The 19,844-nt window shown below is 43.0% G+C and overlaps 1 protein-coding gene across 2 annotated transcripts in view; it reads left to right on the forward strand.

Annotated features, from left to right (window-relative positions):
* LOC130070353 (gastrula zinc finger protein XlCGF52.1-like) overlaps positions 1 to 19,844 on the forward strand; it is a 77,322-nt gene that overhangs the window by 47,026 nt on the left and 10,452 nt on the right. The gene's annotated exons all lie outside the window — the stretch shown is intronic.

The raw sequence follows: 19,844 nt of genomic DNA on the forward strand, positions 1-19,844 counted from the left end.
ACCGGGGGATTGCTGTCTGTTGGTTTTGGATAATTTGGACACGGACGGATCAAGTTTCGATGTAGCACTCGCTCTGGGCCAGCTCTCCCTTCTGGACGAATAGCATATACCGGTTGGTCTGGGTGCGGCTGTCGTTGAACCACGTATGGTTGTGACTCCCACCGGTCGCTCAGTTTTCCCTTCCCTTGGTGACGATTATCCCGTACCAGCACTCTTTCTCCTGGTAGTAACGGTGCCTCTCGAGCTGTTCGGTCATACAGCCTCTTATTCTTCACTGCTGCTTGATTTATCCGGTCCGAGACCTGTTCGTAAGCGATGTGAAGGCGCTGGTGATGTCCTGCCACCCACTCTGTCAAGCTGCCCCCCTCCTCCGCTGGAGTGGCTCCTAATAGCAGATCGATAGGCAGTCTCACGTGTCTCCCGAACATCAGGTAGGTTGGAGCATAGCCGGTGGTGCTATGCACGCTGTTGTTGTACGCCTGGACCAGCATCGGAAGTTTGTCCACCCAGTGGCCCTGCTGCTCTCCTTCCAGGGTCCCCAGGAGACTTAGCAGTGTCTGATTCAGCCTTTCGCACCCCCCATTCCCTTGGGGGTGGTATGGGGTGGTGTGGGTCTTCTTACATCCGTACTGCCGACACATTTCTTGGATCACCCGAGACTCGAAGTTGGGCCCTTGATCAGCGTGGAGTATTTCGGGACACCCGAATGGCTGAATAACATACTTCCATAAGGCATTGGCGGTGGTAGTGGCAGTCTGATCCAGGGTTGGAATGGCCCAGGCGTACTTCGTGAACAGGTCAGTTACTACAAGGATGTTCTGTATCCGATCCATCGGTCGTCCCAGCGTCAAATAGTCCATGGCTACGATGTGCAGTGGGGCCTTAGCCCGAATCGGCACCAATGGGGCCCGTACCTCCTTCCTTGCCTTAAAGAGCATGCAGCGTGGGCACCCTTGAAGGTAAGTCCTCGTGGTTCCCTCCATCCCAGGCCAGTAGAAGTACCGCCGTAGCAGAGACAACGTCCTTTCTTGCCCTTGATGTCCCAGTTTGCAATGATATGCCTGTAACAGGGAATGACATTGCCCTTCGGGGACTACTACCTGGCAGACCTCATCGCCCCGAGTCGGATCCTGGAGGGACTTACAAATCACCCCTTCTTTCAGGAAGAGCCTCTCTTTCTGTCCCAGCAGCCCCCGCACCACCCGTGTCTGGGCCCGGCGTTCCTCGCCTTCGGGCCAAGCTCCTCCACTCAGCCAAGTTCGTACCAGCTTCAAATCTTCGTCCTCCTCCTGCCACATACTCCAACGCTGTGGGTCCCATCCCCAAGTTACAGGGGGTTCGACCGGTGTTTGGCCCGGTGCCTCCACAATGCCCACCATCAGTCCCTCCTCACGCCCCTCACTCAATGCTGATGTTTGCCCCATGGGTCGCACTTCAGGAAGTCTGGACAGTACATCGGCGTTGGTATGCTCTTTCCCCGGCCGATACTGAAGCTGGTAGTCGTAGTTGGCCAACTGTGCCACCCACCTCTGCTCAGCCGCCCCCAGCTTGGCGGTCTGTAGATGCACCAGGGGATTATTCAGTCACAACGAGTACCTTTGCTCCCCACAGATAATCCTTAAACTTCTCACTCATCGCCCATTTCATTGCCAGCAATTCGAGCTTAAAGGAACTGTAGTTTGCATCGTTTTTCTCAGCCGGATGTAAGCTTCGACTGGCATACGCGGTGACTCTCTCTTTGCCCTGCTGCTTCTGAGCCAATACAGCTCCCAGACCCAGATTGCTGGCATCGGTGTATAAGATGAAGGGTTGAGTGAAGTCGGCATAGGCTAGAATCGGGGCTTGCCGTAATTCCTGCTTGAGCTGCTGGAAGGCAACTTCGCAGGCTGAATCCCACTGGATTGAAGGAGATCCCCGGCCCCGGGACCGTCCAGTGCCCCCTAACAGCTGGTTTATGGGCTTGGCGATGTGGGAGAAGCCTTTTATGAACCGCCTGTAGTATCCTACGAAGCCCAAGAAGGATCTGACCTCTCTTTGGACCCTCTCCCGGATGATTCCCTTATCCAGCATCCCCCGCAGGAGGGTGCGGACCTTGGAGTACAAGGTATGGGGTACAGGCCGGTAGCGCTCTCTACTGAGTGCGGCATCTCCAGTTGGGATCTGATGTTTGACTGCATCCGTGCGACCGTAGTCTTCGTCATGGGTGGAAAACAAGTGCTGCCATCTCAACAAAAAGCCTTGAAGCTGTTTAGTCTGACCTCCTTCTAGACCTTCTCCCCACAGTGACCCTCCCTCAAGATGGGCCGGGGCTCTCTCTCCGGTCTCCTCTACGTACTGATCTGTCTGTGCCAGGGCCACTTCCACTACTGTCGGACTCACCCGGCTGAATCTGACTTCTCCTGGTTCTCGCACTTGCTGTACCCTCACCGAGGTAACTCGGGCTAAACGCTGGTGACGATATAAGTGGACAGGGAAGGGGTTCGTGTTCCTGACTTTTACGAAGACCCGGCCTCTCCGTGCGGACGCCAATCCCCGGGCGACCTCCACCTTGGAACAATCTGAATGGGGCTCCACCAAGACCCACTCCTCTGAGCGATAGAGTCGGGAAGGCAGCCTGGCCCAGACCACGGCCTCACTCCGAGCTGGAATTTAAAGAGCATAGCGACAAGCCACTCTCCCGGTGCTCTCACGGTTCCCCTGCGACTCAGCCAGGCAGATCCGACGACAATCGGCTTCCACACGACTCCACTCTCGGCCCTCCGAGGTTGATACTGCTCAACTTGGTCCATTCCGGAATATCTCCTCCCAGCACTCCGAAACGACATTCATGCCCAGCAGCGCACAGTGTGACCCCAGGCATGTATCCCGTACAATCACCACTCCCTTCTGAGGCACAACAATCCCATTTATCTCCAGGTCGGCTACTAGATATCCTACGTACGGGATGTCGAGTCCGTTGGCTCCCCGCAAGGTCAGCCATGGGGCTTCTGTCATGGGCCGGCCCTGGGCACCAAACAACTCCCGAGACAAACTTTCTGAGAAGAGAGTGACTTGCGATCTCGTGTCCAGGAGGCATTGTACTTTCTGGCCATTTACCTGGACCATCACCACGGGGCAACGCCCCACCAGACTCTCTTGGGAAGTCCCAGACGAACATGGGGTCCAATGAGGGGGTCCCGACCACTTGACCCACAGTGGCCAGTGACACTAAAAACCCCCTTGTGAGGCACGGTGAGAGTGGCACTGGCAAAGGTAGTGTCCTGGCTCTCCGCAACCATTGCAGATGGGGCGCCCCTGCTCATCCCACTGGAATCGGGACCCGGCTGGTCGGAGTGGACGGCGTACTGGAGGTCGATTCCCCTCCGAATAGGCCCGCTCCCTCGGCAAGGACAAGGAATGGAGGTGTTCTCGGCGAAGTTCTTCCATAAAGGATTTAGTCAGTGAGGACATTTGTTCACGAACATCCCTCTTCAGTTCCTCACTGAAGGCCTGCTTCCAATCAGACATGATGGGGGACGGAGGTCTACTAACAGCATTCGCGGCCATGCAGTGGGGAGGAACTACACTCTCGGTATGGTCTTGCTCAAGTGCTAAGGCTTCCCTCCGAAGGTCTTCGAAAGTGAGGTCTGGCTCTCGTCGGAGCTGTATCCGCAAATTTTGATGCACGGGACCCTCCAGCAATCCCAGTAAGAACTGATCTGGCAGCAGGACCTCCTCACCTCCCAGGCCATGATCCTGTCTCTTCTTCAACCTGGAGAACTGCTCCCTCAGCTGCAGTGCAAATGCCCGGATATTTTGTCGCGGCCCCTGCTTGCAAATAAAGAACTGTGTTCGCAGCACAGCAACCGGGGTGGTGTCTCCATATTGCTCCGTAAGGAAATCAAAGATGGCCCGAACCGTGGTTCTCGTTGCTTCCGGTGCTGCTTGGACTTCTCTTCTCGCTTCTCCCTCCAGTGAATTTAAAACGAACTGCACTCCTTGGGGGGCACTTAAGCCTTGGAGTCCTACCAGGTATTCAACCTGGGTCTTCCATGCCGACAAACTCACTTCCGATCCCGGGCCTCCATACTTCTGGGCCCATGGGGCTCCCATGAAGATTGGCATAACTGGCTGCCGCACCACAGGTGCTTCTTCGTCCGCCATCTAGGTCTCTGGCCGCTCAACTCAAGGTGGTACCCTGCCGACTAACGCCAAATCTGTCACAGGTCAGGGGGCCAAGCCAGACTGCACCCACCCCTCAAACCCAGTACCACCTTGAGGAGCGTACCAGAGACCAGACAGACAAGTGGAATTAAAATTAACAATCTTTATTGACTAAAAAGGGGAATTAAAAAGTCTTGACGTGGGTTTTGTGTCTCTTCCCAGGAAGGGGAACCCGCTTTTGGACCCTGGGAAGCGAGGGGTTCACCCCACCGATCCGTACCACCGGCAACCACCGAGGAGGAGGGATTCGACCGCCATTCCAGCAAGCAGGTAAGTATCTTGGTAAGTAAACCTTTTTGGGCGTGATACAGGCGGACAGATGTCCGGACAGGCCTGGACCAGGACTGAAGACTAGGAGGGGACTCTTCCACCGGACAGGTGAGTGGCAGGTACGTATACCTCTCCAAAAGACAAGCAGGGCGGAGGAGCCTCACTGGAGGACAGGTGGGTAGGTGGGTACGTATATCTCCTCAGGGCAGGGCGCACTCCCGTGTCGTCTCTGGAAAGAAGGTGCAGGGTCCCTCGTGTCTCTTTCTCCTTCGGCGGGGTTCAGTCGTTAGTAGAGGTATCCTCGATTCCAAAGACAGAGACAGTTTTTACAAGCTCACTTCCCTTTACAATGGGGCAAGGACTTACGGCTGGAGCGGATGGCTGTACTGACACGATGTGGCCAGGGCGGGCCTCTGCTTCAGACAGGCATCACACAAGAAGGCAGTAACAGAGGAATCATCTATTTAAACAGACAGAGCAATTTATACAGGTACAGGCACACGCCTCTGTAAGATGGAGAATCGGGCTTACGGCTAGACTGTGTGGCTCCAAGCAGACAGCACTGAGGCCAGGGTGTGTCCCTCCTTCAGACAGGCATCACACAAGAAGACAGTAGCAGAAGAATCATCTATTTAAACAGCAGAGCAATTTATACAGATGCAGGCACACTCCTCTATAAGATGGAGAATCAAGCTTACGGCTGGATTGTGTGGCTCTAAGCGGACAGCGCTGAGGCTAGGGTGGATCCCTCCTTCAGACGGGCATCACACAAGAAGACAGTAGCAGAAGAATCTTCTATTTGAATAGACAGGACAAGTTATACGGGGCAATGCACATTCAATACTGAGGCTTTGTTCAGCAAACACTGGGCAAGAATATGAACTGAAGAGTACTGGCAGTTAAATATACATATACATCCACACACTGCAACTTCACGTCAAATCCAATACTGTGTGACACTTCAATTCGGGCACTGCATATCCACTCTCACTCTCAGTGCAATAAGGCCAGCACTCAGCCAATGATCAATCCTTCCACTGTTACGCTGAATCAGCACTCAGGAGATGAAGAGAGGCAGATGACTTCTCACAGCATGGAAAACAGCGTCTTCAATACTCTCTCACACTCGAAGATATCAGGATTTCAATGATGACTCAGTTCACACTCTTAAGTGACAGTTACACTCGTAATCAATACACTTCACAATTCCTTATTCAACTCAGTGCAAGGCATGCATTCACACAGATCCGATGTTTCATTACTTAGCTTCCTCTCAGGAATGATGGCGCTCTCCAGTCTTGATGTATCTCCACAATTCTCCCACTTCCCATCCAGTTCACGTTTCCAGCTTGTATTCACACAAATCACCGTTGCACCCGTAATCCAGCCAAATCCTCACAGCCCTCTCCAAAGATCCCAGCGAATTCAAGCTACTGCCAAAGAAACCATTTCTCCCGGGGGAGTACCACACTCAATTTCCTCTTCCTTTTCCTTTTAACTGCTTCATTCGGCCCGTAGCCCTATCGCCGATCCTCACACCAATCGCCCGCACCTGATACCGTTTGCCTCATCAGCCGCCGCTGTCATGGAAACCAACAACAAGCAGAACCGGCTCGGTGTTTCACTGATATTGTTCCGGGGGGAACACATTTCCAGCGGACATGTGTTCCGCTTCTTTCGTCACTTGTGACACTATCTTTTTCTTTTTAGCTTTGCCACTTTTTAAAACAGTTTATGCACACTATTATACAGAGAGCTATATTCAAGGCCTTGCATTCCCAGGGTATGAGGGTTCCCAAATAGTGCAAATACAACATAAAAAGGGTAAAAGTGAGATAAAATCAAACTATATACAGCAAAAAGCAGTTGTGGCAATCTTTTTTGCTTAGAAACTCTACAAAACACTTTAACAGAAAATTACACAGACAGCTTCATTACAGGGCTTTCATTCCTTGAGTAAGAGGTTTCTAAATAGTGCAAACATACCATACAAAAGGTAAAATGAACACAAAACCAAACTATACATACAACTATTTGCAACACATATCAGGTTTTTTTTTATCCCCCCCCCCCCCCCCCCCCCCCCCAAAAAAACCCTCTAAATTTTCCTTCCACAAAAAAACTCTAAATCTACTCCTTAACTACTCCTAAACTACCTAAATAGTTTCATGTTTATTAGGTTAGTACAAACCTATACAAGGTGCCTTTGTTTAAGTATATAGTTATCATTACAAACCTATACAAAATAACTTTATGTACATATCTATCATTACAAACCTATACAAGGTGCCTTTATGTATATAGTTATCACTACAAACCTATACAAGTATTATGTATTTGTGGCCCAGCCACTGTATAAGAGGCAATAAAATTCAAGGTAAACATCAAGTAAACGTCTTAATTCTTTTTTTAAAGGCATATCACAGGTTACAAAACAGTACAAATTACAATTAATACAGTGTGTCAAGGCACAAAAAGACAAGTCCAAACAGGTGCCAGTCTGAATAGAGAAGTATCACTGTTGGGTTGCCCATGCCTTGACAAGAGGCCCAAACTGGTAATTTACCAAGAGGCAAGCAACTGAAAACAGCTGGTCAATAGACCCAGACATGGACAGAAGTATGACCTTTCCAAACCATTTGTTCTCCTTGACCCTCCAAATGCATCTTTCAACGTAGACTCTGAGGCGGGCAATTGACTGAGTGCGCTGGACATCCTCTTTGGCCATCAGGGTGACCTTTACCAGGAAGGCAGGTCGGTAAACCTTTACAGCGACAAGGTTGTCCACTAGAAAGCCTCTGTCCACCATAATGGCCATTTCTGGTGTGAGGCATTTGGTTATTCCAGACAATTAAACAATTTCTCTGTCACTCATTGGGCCTGCATACAGCGGGGAAACAAAGGTGATGGGACCATGGGGTGCAATGCCAATCATAGCTTTGAAGGTAGTATGAGATTTATATGAATCTACTAGGGGGCACTAATGGGATGAATAAGGCAAGGTAACTGTTCGGAAGAAGAATAAAAGTGACGCAAATGGCGTGTAGAAACTATGCTTCTGTGTCGGTTGTCTGTGCAACAATATAAATGAAACATGGTACCAGGAGAAATCGATTAAAAGTTGTAAAATGAGTGTAAATAGCATTCGGCAGCCAAACGAGCTGAATCTGAGCGGAAATGTCCATGCAAACTGGAAATCCTTCAAACAGAGCTTTGAGCTGTACCTGTTGGCAGCGGGGCTGGAGAGGGATGATGACCGCAGGAAGATTGCACTGCTTCTCACGGTGGCGGGCCGATCCGCGATAGATGTCTACAACACGATCCAGTTCTCTGAGGAGAAAGATAAGTACGATGTTGTTATGACAAAGTTTGAAGACTATTGTACACCAAAGAAAAACGAAACGTACGAACGCTATGTTTTCCGTAATCGGATGCAGAAGGAAGGAGAGACTCTTGAACAGTACGTGCACCACCACGCATCCAACGTCTTCTGTTGCGTTTGCAGAAGTACCATTTGACATTTGAGTTTACTCCGGGTAAACTTTTGATAGTGGCCGATGCTCTTAGCAGAGCCAGCCTGCAACACGCCGGTAAAAGTAGCACGGAAAATGATGTACAAATTCATGTGGATAGTGTTGTGGGCCAGATACCGGTGTCCAAAAATAAGTGGGTGGAGTTTGCAGATGCAACAGCAAGCGACAGCGTATTACAAGAAGTGATTTGTAAAATCAACTCACCAGAAGGCGAGACGTTGCCAGGCCCGTATCAGCATTTCAGGGATGAGCTTTCTATCATTGAGTCCTTCTTAAAGGAAGTAGGATAGTAGTCCCTAGTACGATGAGACAACAAATGACAGAGCTTGTACACGAAAGTCATATGGGCATCGAAAAATGCAAACGCCGCGCCCGAAACGTAATTTATTGGCCCTATATGAATATAGATGTTGAAACACGTGTGAGATTTGTCAGCAGCACAGATACAAACAGCAAAAAGAGCCGCTGTTACCACACTTTAAACCATGCGAGCCTTGGAGGAAAGTGGGAGCTGATTTGTTCCAACTGAATGGGAAAGATTATATAGTTGTCATGGATTACTACTCCAACTATCCAGAATTCGCATTGTTGACAGACACCTCCGCAAAGCATGTGATCTCGCATTTGAAAACAATTTTTGCGAGACATGGAATCCCGGTCACTTTAGTCAGTGACAACGGACCTCAATTCAGTGGGCTGACATTCAAAGAGTTTGCAAAGCAATATGGATTCGAGCACATAACATTAAGTCCATATTACCCACAGTCAAATGGGTTAGCCGAAAAGGCGGTGCAGATTGTGAAACGTCTGCTGAAGAAAGCAGCTGAAGCTGGGGAGGATCCTCACCTTGCTATCCTGAACTACAGGTCAACACCTTTAGAAGATGGGAAATCTCCAGCAGAACTACTGATGGGAAGGAAGCTGAGGACAAAGTTACCTTCAGCTGAACATTTGCTACAAAGCAAAGACCAATCTGTGCCAGGGAAATGCAACTCTGAGGTCACCTACAACAAAACTGCAAAACCTTTGCGTCCACTGGAATGTGAAGATTTGGTGCGAGTAAGATGTGACGGTAAATGGGGACAAAAAGCAAAAGTTCTGAAAGAGATCACGCCTCCCAGATAGCACAAGTCTATTTGATGTTATATTTACATCTGGAAGACGTATTTTTAAGAGTGTTTGCTCATCTGCAAGACGTCTATAGGACGTTTCCTGTCAGATGTCAAATAGACGTTTAGAAGATGTCAGTTTAACATGCATTCTAAATCATTACATCTTAAAGACATCTTCTAAACGTCTATTTGACATCTGACAGGAAACGTCCTATAGACGTCTTGCAGATGAGCAAACACTCTTAAAAATACGTCTTCCAGATGTAAATATAACATCAAATAGACTTGTGCTATCTACAAAGTATTCACAGAGAATGGTAATACTCTTCACAGAAATAGGAGGGATTTGCTGAAAATTCCAAAAACAGAATTCAATGTGGATGAATGGAGCAATTCCTTGGCTTCAAAAGAACATTGCAATGAAAGAGATATTGGGCAGAAAAGTACCCCGAAGAAAAGCTTTGCAGATAGTACACTATCGTCATCTCTGAATGCAGAAAATACAGTGAGGCCAAGGAGAATAATTGTTGAGCCCAAAAGACTTATTGAAGAGTGTTGATATGTTGATATGTAACACATTGTTAAATAGTTAAAAATGTTAACTATTAACAGGACGTTTTCTGAAAGAACTTTTGTTTATTCTATTATTTGACTGTTACATTGGAATATGTATTAAAAAAAAAAGAAAAAAAAGGAAGATGTACTGATGAGTGCCACTAGGGGGCACTAATGGGATGAATAAGGCAAGGTAACTGTTCGGAAGAAGAATAAAAGTGACGCACATGGCGTGTACGATGCTTCTGTGTCGGTTGTCTGTGCAACAATATGAAACAGCGATCACGTACAAAACAGATCAGTGTTCTTATTTAAATTTTCGAAAAACTATCATCAAGAAGAGGTGGATTAATATTGTGAAGAGCCACCTTGATGGAGATCGCTGTCCACACAGAGTTCACCTCCTCATCCACAGGGAAACGGTGGAAACTCAGGATGGAATTATACCGCAATGAATTGGTACACAGCAGTGAAGAGAAGTCTTCTTTACTTGGTGCTGAAGTTTCAAACGTTTACCGGCTTTAATACCAAAAAGACTAATTTCTTTTTTACACTACGCTTAACGGTCGGTTAAGTAAGCGAGCGCCATTGACGGAAGCAGTGACCGGAAGTGGTCCAGCTCACCGCAGATAACCCGGAAAATCTACTTCCGTTGTTATGCAACTAGAAGAGGAAATTCAAAGGTGGGTTTTATGTTTATATTTAACCAAATAAGAAATGTATAAAGCGTTACAGCTACTCAACATGACAATAACGAGTGTAAATTGTGTAATTAGGTACGAATCGAGTCGGTGATATTAACCGTCTGCAAATATATTTTAAAGCAATTGAGTTTCTATGTCGTGAGTACACATTTAATAGGTAATTATTGTAAATGAATGCTTAATGATAAAATAGTTGATCACTCATTCTCTATGTTTAAATGATTGCTATTACCTGATTCTGCCCTAAGTCATATACAAGTAATTCATTTTAACAGATAACTTTGTTGAAACTCAGCAAATGTGTCTTTGATTTTTAGATCATGAAGATGATGGGGAAAAACTACCAGTGCTGGTCTAAAAAAAAAATTCAAAATCAAAAATATAATAATTTGCATTACTACACTATAGCTTTAACATATAATTTGAGCATACATTTGAACGTTTAGAAGTTTTTAAAATTACGATGAAAAATTATTACAGAAATTAGATGTTTAACATGTTCGAGCAAATATTGTAGCAAAATGATAAATTAAGTTATTTTTCCTAGCATTTACACTCAAAGTTAATTCACCCAAAAATGAAAATTCTGTCATTAATTATTCACCCTCATGTCGTTCTAAACCCGTAAGACTTTAGTTCATCTTAGGAACACAAATGAAGATCTTAATAATGAAATCTGAGAGCTTTCTTTGGAAGAATGTTCTGATTTGTTGTGTGTTCCTGCCATGTAGTGAAATTTTATTTATAATTCATTTATATGAGACTAGTACTTTTTGTTCTGTTTAACCTTTCAGGAATATAAGTAAAAGAGAATACAGTCAGCTGATCATATAATGTACATTCTTTCTGCTTGGCTTTTGGAGCCCTAATAATTTATGGGTTATTTATGAAAACACTGGCTGAATGGACATTATTACTCGGCTACTCGATAGTACAGTTGAGTATTCCAGCAAGCTGTGTGTTAATGTGGTGTGTATTCTTCTCATTTTAGCTCCTGCGCCCATTTGGGCTGAAGGTCGAGACAGAACCAAACCAAAGCTGGACTGCCACCTACTGGCCTATATGACTGACTTCATACTGACAACTACTGGCCTATATGACTGACTTCATACTGCCACCTACTGGCCTATATGACTGACTTCATACTGACAACTACTGGCCTATATGACTGACTTCATACTGCCACCTACTGGCCTATATGACTGACTTCATACTGCCACCTACTGGCCTATATGACTGACTTCATACTGCCACCTACTGGCCTATATGACTGACTTCATACTGCCACCTACTGGCCTATATGACTGACTTCATACTGCCACCTACTGGCCTATATGACTGACTTCATACTGCCACCTACTGGCCTATATGACTGACTTCATACTGCCACCTACTGGCCTATATGACTTCATACTGCCACCTACTGGCCTATATGACTGACTTCATACTGCCACCTACTGGCCTATATGACTGACTTCATACTGACACCTACTGGCCTATATGACTGACTTTACTGACAACTACTGGCCTATATGACTGACTTCATACTGCCACCCACTGGCCTATATGACTGACTCCATACTGACAACTACTGGCCTATATGACTGACTTCATACTGCCACCCACTGGCCTATATGACTGACTTCATACTGACAACTACTGGCCTATATGACTGACTTCATACTGACAACTACTGGCCTATATGACTGACTTCATACTGCCACCTACTGGCCTATATGACTTCATACTGCCACCTACTGGCCTATATGACTGACTTCATACTGCCACCTACTGGCCTATATGACTGACTTCATACTGACACCTACTGGCCTATATGACTGACTTCATACTGCCACCTACTGGCCTATATGACTGACTTCATACTGACACCTACTGGCCTATATGACTGACTTTACTGACAACTACTGGCCTATATGACTGACTTCATACTGACACCTACTGGCCTATATGACTGACTTCATACTGCCACCTACTGGCCTATATGACTGACTTCATACTGACACCTACTGGCCTATATGACTGACTTTACTGACAACTACTGGCCTATATGACTGACTTCATACTGCCACCCACTGGCCTATATGACTGACTTCATACTGACAACTACTGGCCTATATGACTGACTTCATACTGCCACCTACTGGCCTATATGACTGACTTCATACTGACAACTACTGGCCTATATGACTGACTTCATACTGCCACCTACTGGCCTATATGACTGACTTCATACTGACAACTACTGGCCTATATGACTGACTTCATACTGACAACTACTGGCATCACATGTTATTGAACAAAAACTTTTTCATCTAATTGTCATCCCCCATGAGGAGACTCCATGTCTTCATCTCTTGTGAGTGAATATCATTTAAAACATTCTTAAAAGAACTGCTCATTTCTTCTGAATTTATAGTAGTTATTGTTCTTGTTAAGTAATGTTGTTAATGTATGTACAGTATAAATTGCAAACATGCTTGTGTTGGACACATGTTCACAGGTTATAGACATTTTAGAGGAGGTAGATGCTGTGTATTTAAAGGGGCTCTAAGTCATGTTTATTTGTACACTGTTGTTTTTGTATAAAATCATTAAATCAGTGGAACAAATTGCTTTTTTTTTGTTGTAAATTAGCAACTGATTTTTTTAACCATTGCACAGCATCACTTTATAACTTTGTAGTTCATTGTTTTATGTCACATGTGAGAAAGCAAGTTTATATTTTCTTTTAATAAAGTCTGTATCATATGGTAACTTCTTTCTGTTGTTATTTTGTAACTAAATGTCTTAAATGTAATTCAAGGTAATTTAGTAAAACTACAATTTTACTATAGTATTACTACAATATAACTGTAGTGAAACCATGGTATCAAAACCGCACCAAAATTCCACGGTTACTACAGTCATAGTTAACTACAGTTTTACTATAGTAAAATCATGATCCAACGTCCTTGAAATTGACCAATTTCATCAGAACAGGTTGTTTAACCATTCAAATTATTTTTAGACAGTTTTATTAAGTTAAAAAAGTTGCCAAGTTCCCCTTTAACAAACTTTCAAGACTATCAAGTTTATAAATGACCAACCTCTAAAAAATAATTTATAGTCTTTGTAAAGACATGCTCCCTTATATGACGAAGATTATTGCAAGAAGCAAATCTAAATTCAAGGGTATGTAGATAAGGGAAAAATATTATATATATGTGGATACCAGCACATGTGGGCATACAGGGAAATGAGAAAGTTGATAGATTGGCAAAAAAAGGCATCAAAAAAAGAGCGTGTTGACATTAAAATTAAATTGTCAAAATCAGAAGGTAAGAGTCTAGTGTGGAAAAAGGTCATGGAAATATGGCAATACCAATGGGATCATGAAAGTAAAGGAAGACATACATGATTCAAAATAAAGTAGGTATTATAAGAGAGATGTCAAATAGAAGGAAAGAGCAAGTTGTATTAACAAGACTTAGGATTGGACATAGTAAGTTAAATGGAACTCTTTGTATTTTAGGAAAACATCCCACAGGTCAATGTGATGAATGTCAAGAGGAGGAAACAGTCAGTCACATTTTTATGTCATGCAGGAAATTTACTCAAGAAAGGCAAGAGTTGAAACATAATTTACAAGGAATTGGTATAGGACAATATAATGTAAAAAATATATTAGAATATGGGAAGAGTGAACAAGGAAATAATGATTTATTTTATTTTTTAAAGAGGACTGGACTGGAAAGACGAAGTATGAAGTGACAATAAGTGATAATAAACAGTAGATGGCAGTAATGCAACTTTTTGGATGCCAACTGCCCTAAAACACCAAGGAAGAAGAAGAAGAAGAAGACGCGCTGCGTCCCAATTCGCATACTATCCGTCCTAAATAGTATTCGAAAATAGAATTAGTACGTCCCAAATCGTAGTATGTTGAAATGAGTGTCCCAAAGAGACCCGGATGGTCTACTATATCCGGTCAGAATCCGAAGTGCAGATCGATGCGCACTCTAACGGCTGATATTGCCCACAACCCATCGCGCGTTGGACGAGGATTCGGTTAGAACTACAAACACGAATGAAAAGTGTTCAAAAACTACAGACATGGAGGACGCGCGAGTCCGACGGTTATGTAGAGAGGTTTAGATAAAGGGGTTTGAGTGATTAATTATCAGTATCTAACCTGACGAAAATGTATTTATTCAATGTTGTCCACATTATATTGCATCTGCAGCAGCATTGTGAACTTTTACAAAGATACGTTTAGCCATTAACTTTTAAATGCATTATTATATTCAAATTCCAAACACATGAGGAGAGTCTCCGCATGAAAGACCCACGACTGGCAGATGAACGTGCTACTACATTTCTCTCCGAAACAGTAAGAAATTAAATTAGATTGAATGGAGGATTTTAACTGTGACAAGATGATTGACAGGGCAGTTTACGGTGACAGGATGCACAGGACAGAGCTGTCCGTTAAAGATGACGAAGTAGTATGTCCCAAAGCTTGCCTACTCTTTTGCTACACACTCAAAAGTATGTACTTTTTCTTCACAAAAAGAGTACATACTTTTAGGGCGTAGTATAAGTAGGCGAATTGGGACGCAGCATCAAGCTTGCGGTGTGAAACTGCCGTTAGGAAGGAAGTGGTTTCTCTTCCCCTTCAGTCTCACTGTGAAAGCAGATGGGAAGCACAGTATCTTTCGCTCTCTCATACTCATACATATCTCCTATTTACGGCCTCTTTATCACAGTGTACATTGTGTTAAAACTTTGTTGATAAATACTTCATGACGTGTAAGTATGCGTTAGCGAACACTTTTTGAAACTGGCGCTTTTAATCGTGATATCTATCGCAGGAGTGAGAGAGCAGGACTTCCGGTGTGTTTTTGCTCATTTTCTCGTACTACTCTTCTTTAAGGTATGTTTAGCTACTTTTAATGGTTATATAATCTGTTTTAAGTTTCAATGTAGCAGTCTAAGATATAATATTTGTTTGACTCACATCGTCAGTTACCATATGGTTTAATATTACACGTGACACGGCATGATTGTATCAAAAAGACGTTATATTATAAAATATTTACATGATGGAATGTTGCAAGTATGCTTAGTATTTTTATTTGCATTAACCGTTATATAACATTTATATTTTGTGAAACACTGGTATTTTACTGCCTACATGTACTGTATATAGGCTATGTGCAATTATGTATGGTACTGGTACATTCATGCCTTTTAGCATTCACGCTTTCTGTGCTAATTTTGCCTCATACTACTCCTCTTTAAAAGAGAATAAATGCCATCACTCATCCCATCCGTGCGTGGTCGGTCGTGCTTCTTTCCTGAGGATCTGCTTGATACAGTTGCATGAACACGACGGCTTACAAAACTATCAGATTAAAGGTGCAATGTGTAACATTTTTGAGTATCTATTAACAGAAATTCAATATGACATCCATAACTATGTTCAGTGGTGTATAAAGAAATTACTTAATGAACCGTAATGTTTTTATTACCTTAGAATGAGGCATTTATATCTACATAGGCGCGGGAATCCCCTTCTATGAAGGTCGCCATATTGTGACGTCATGTTTCTACAGTAGCCGAACACGAACACACAGCGCTACAGAGCGCGTTTCGTCACTACCTTGAAAGAGAATCCGCAAGAAGCTAGTCATAAACACAGTGAGTAGTGACTTTTCCCTTGTCAGTGCTGTAAATATGTAGTTGGATTGTTTCATGTAACTTAATTCTTCTCCCTCGCTGTGTTATGGCTTTGCTATGTGGGGATAAATGTGCTGGTTAAGTTCGTGAGACAGCTGATTAGTAGGCTACTCTTGTCATTGACCGTAAAACAGTTACAGGAATCACCAACCCGTCGATCTTGAAAGCATTTTAAGTCGATCGAGTTTCCAAAATCAGAGAAAAAAAAGCCTATTGTGTGTGTAGTAAGTGGTGTCTAGGGGATGCGGAGGCGCGCGCGCTGTTACAATCGCGTCATTTTTGCCGCGCGCACCTTTGGGCTCATGCGGACGCGTCGAGTTTAAACAAGGCTTTACGCTTTAACCAGCTCAGCCACAGTAACAGCTCATATTAGCCAGCTAAACTTTCACTACCCTGTTAGAAAAAATATATAGTTGCATAGTTTCATGTGGTTCTTCTCCCTCGCTGTATTATGGGTTTGCTATGTGGGGAGAAATGTGCTGGTTACGTTCGTGAGACAATCAGCTGATTACTATTATTATATTATATATTAAGACCCTTGATCCTCACCTGAAACTTTATCCATGATGTGGTTTATAATGGACTGTGGTACAGAAACTTGGTTTACACTGGCTATTCTCTGCTGTCTCAGACGACGATGTTTGTCCCGTTTTAGCCACCGTAGCTTCTCCGAAAGGGAGGGGTGAGCGGTGGGCTGAGCCCTTAGTGTAAACTCGCAACCGAACCGCTAGATGTCGCTAAAAATCACACACTGCACCTCAACTAAGGAATATGACATTTATTTATTAAGTCAAATCAAGTCACCTTCAGGAGGCTACCTTTTCTCCCTCAGCACTGGGTTTGGCGTTGCTTATGTTTATTTCTGTTTACGCTTTCAACTGTTGTTCTGACCATTATTTATATTTGGAAGAATTTACATTATTATATTCTGATGTCCATGAGCATGAAAACAAACTCAGTAACTTAGATATTTTTGATTTTGGCAGATCAACTCCTCCCACAGCAATCACATCATCAGTGAAGCTCCTCCCACTGCGAGTCATCATCAGTGAAGCTCCTCCCACTGCGAGTCATCATCAGTGAAGCTCCTCCCACTGAATCACATCATCAGTGAAGCCCCTACCACAGTAATTCATCAATAAATGCTGTAAATTCCCATCAGCTACAAGTGAAGACGAGCATCAGAGCATCAGGAAGAGCTGAAATCTGCCAAGACTGAGTTTATTAAAGAGGACAGTGAGAACACGAGTGATCCAGAACCCTGCAGAATGAAACGCACTGAAGATCCTGAAGAACAAAGAGGTTGGTGTTTATTCCTCATTCATTCATGATGCTGGAGAACATTCATGTTAGAAACATTCAAGCACTTCATCACATTTAGATAAACAGTTAAACTATGAAATGGTACAGAATGTTCTAGGTTTTTTTTAACAAATGGTCAGTAAAGGGAGGTTTCATATTGTCAACATCAGGTCAAACTAAATTTAAATATGTTAGTTATTTTATTTTACATTTATTTTATATATGGTTTACATATTGTAACAATGTTACCAGAATTTGTGTGTATTTTTACAAACATGTCAGACTGATCTCATGAAATGGCGTATGTATGACACGCCAATTCGTATTTCCATTTTTGGCGTGCTATCAACACGCATAATCGCTTTTCAGCGTGTTTATAAACGCCTTTGACTTAACGTTATATTACTGTATTATGTATATATAAATATATGACCTACCCCAACCCCATCCCTAAACCTACCCGTCACTGGGGTTAACCCTCTGGGGACCAAGAACGCGCCCGCGCGTTTTGCTGTTTTTTTTTTCACATAGCAGCAACATAGACTTAAAATACTCCGTCATTTATGGTCATATAAATAAAATCAATACATGATTATAAACTATAGAGGGTCTTCTTTTTTTGTGTACACTCACATTAACATCAAAACCTTGTGGTTTTTTTAAAATAAACAGGGTGCGCTTTCAGCTCACTCTGTCTCCGCAAAAATCTTTCTGAAACATGTCTGGAAAATGAACGGAAACTCCGCTAATACTTATCACACAAACATGAAACATACGTCTAAAGAACGCTTTAAATTTCTACTTTTAAATAAAACAATTCACATTTAAAACAAATATTCTCCTGCAATGTAATCTGTCTGAAACTAAAGAGAAGTACAGTTTCTCCTGTCTCAGCTCATTATCGTTAATTTGTTCACACCCACTCGCAGAGCGCGCTATTCATAAGATAATGTGTTGAGGCCATTTGCAAAATAGATAAACGCCCCCAGGCAAATGCTGTAAACGCACTATATTTTTTAGTCGGATTAAGATTCGTCTTGCGCGGCTATGAGGAATAATCCTGGGACATTTAATACAGAAGTGCTGGTTTATTTTCACTTCGAGGAGGAGCAACAGATTCAGCTGAGAACTGTAAGTGTTTTATGGCTATGCTTTGTTCTAATCGCGATATAGAATAACGTTAGTGTCTGTAAACGGAAAAATAGCATACTGTGAATCATGTTTCTCTGTGTGTGTGTGTGTAAATGAATGAATGAACGCACAGATACGCACTGTTACAGATGAAATAAAAGACAAAATTTCGTTGACTAGTTTTGGATAAAGTTTTTCAAATCAAATAAGCTTCAAATAAGCTTCAAAATAAAGACATCAGCTTTTGTTAGGAGTTTCTGGGGATAGAAGTGTCCAGACGTATGCACCCTGTATTTTAAAGAAGAACATTTAATTATTTGCGATACATTATTCATTCACAAAGAATTCAGGGACATTATTCACGTCCCTAAAGGTTGGAGTTTTCCTAATTTTTTAATTAAGGCATTAAGATTTTTTTATTCCTCTTTTTAGTCAACTTTAGCATGGGTGTGTTCTCTTCTAATTCTAAGCAGTGTGTGTGTGTGTATATATATATATATATATATATATATATATATTAGGGGTGGAACGGTACACAGAAGTCACGGTTCGGTTCATACCTCGGTTCAGACATCACGGTTCGGTACGATTTCGGTACAATGGAGGGAAAAGCAAAACAAAAATGCAGAAGGCATTGTATTTTTTAAATAAGTTTTTTTAATAAAGGCATAGAACCAGTTTATTTGTAGTGCACTGACAATAGTTTTATATAATTAGTTTATTAATTAAATTAATAAAAAGACAAAAAGACCTTGCGATATGTTTGGTAATTATTTTGCTATATTTCAGATCAATATATTTGTTTTCCTTAATTTTAATTAACATTATTAATTGACAATGTAACATTATTCTCATCTGAATTATAAATAATTGATTTCTGTATAAAATAATACTACCATTAAAAACACACTCGATTTTCTTTTTTTAATCAATGTAGAATGTGTAAGATTAGTGCTCCGAGGACAAGAAATGGAAACCAATGCGATATGACGAATGTCCAAAAGATGGAACACACAGACTGTTTTGAAATGGAGTTGGATAAATAGGCTATGTTTTGCTTTTAAAACGGTGTGTGTGTGATTTTGGTTGTGTGACAGTTGCAGGTTACAGTTTGACAACTGTAACAATGTTGTAACAATTAGTTGACAATGTTGTCTTTTATTGCAAGTGTACACAAATATAAGTAAACACTTTGCAGGTTTAATGATGTTCAATGATGTCCACTGTTCGATCGCGCGCCTCTCTCTCTCTCGGTCACGGTCGGTCACACCAAACGCGAATAGAGCGTCAAATTC

The sequence above is a fragment of the Rhinichthys klamathensis genome, unplaced genomic scaffold, assembly GCF_029890125.1.
Source record: "Rhinichthys klamathensis goyatoka isolate OS25496 unplaced genomic scaffold, OSU_Roscu_1.1 h1tg000403l_1, whole genome shotgun sequence".
NCBI lineage: Eukaryota > Metazoa > Chordata > Actinopteri > Cypriniformes > Leuciscidae > Rhinichthys > Rhinichthys klamathensis.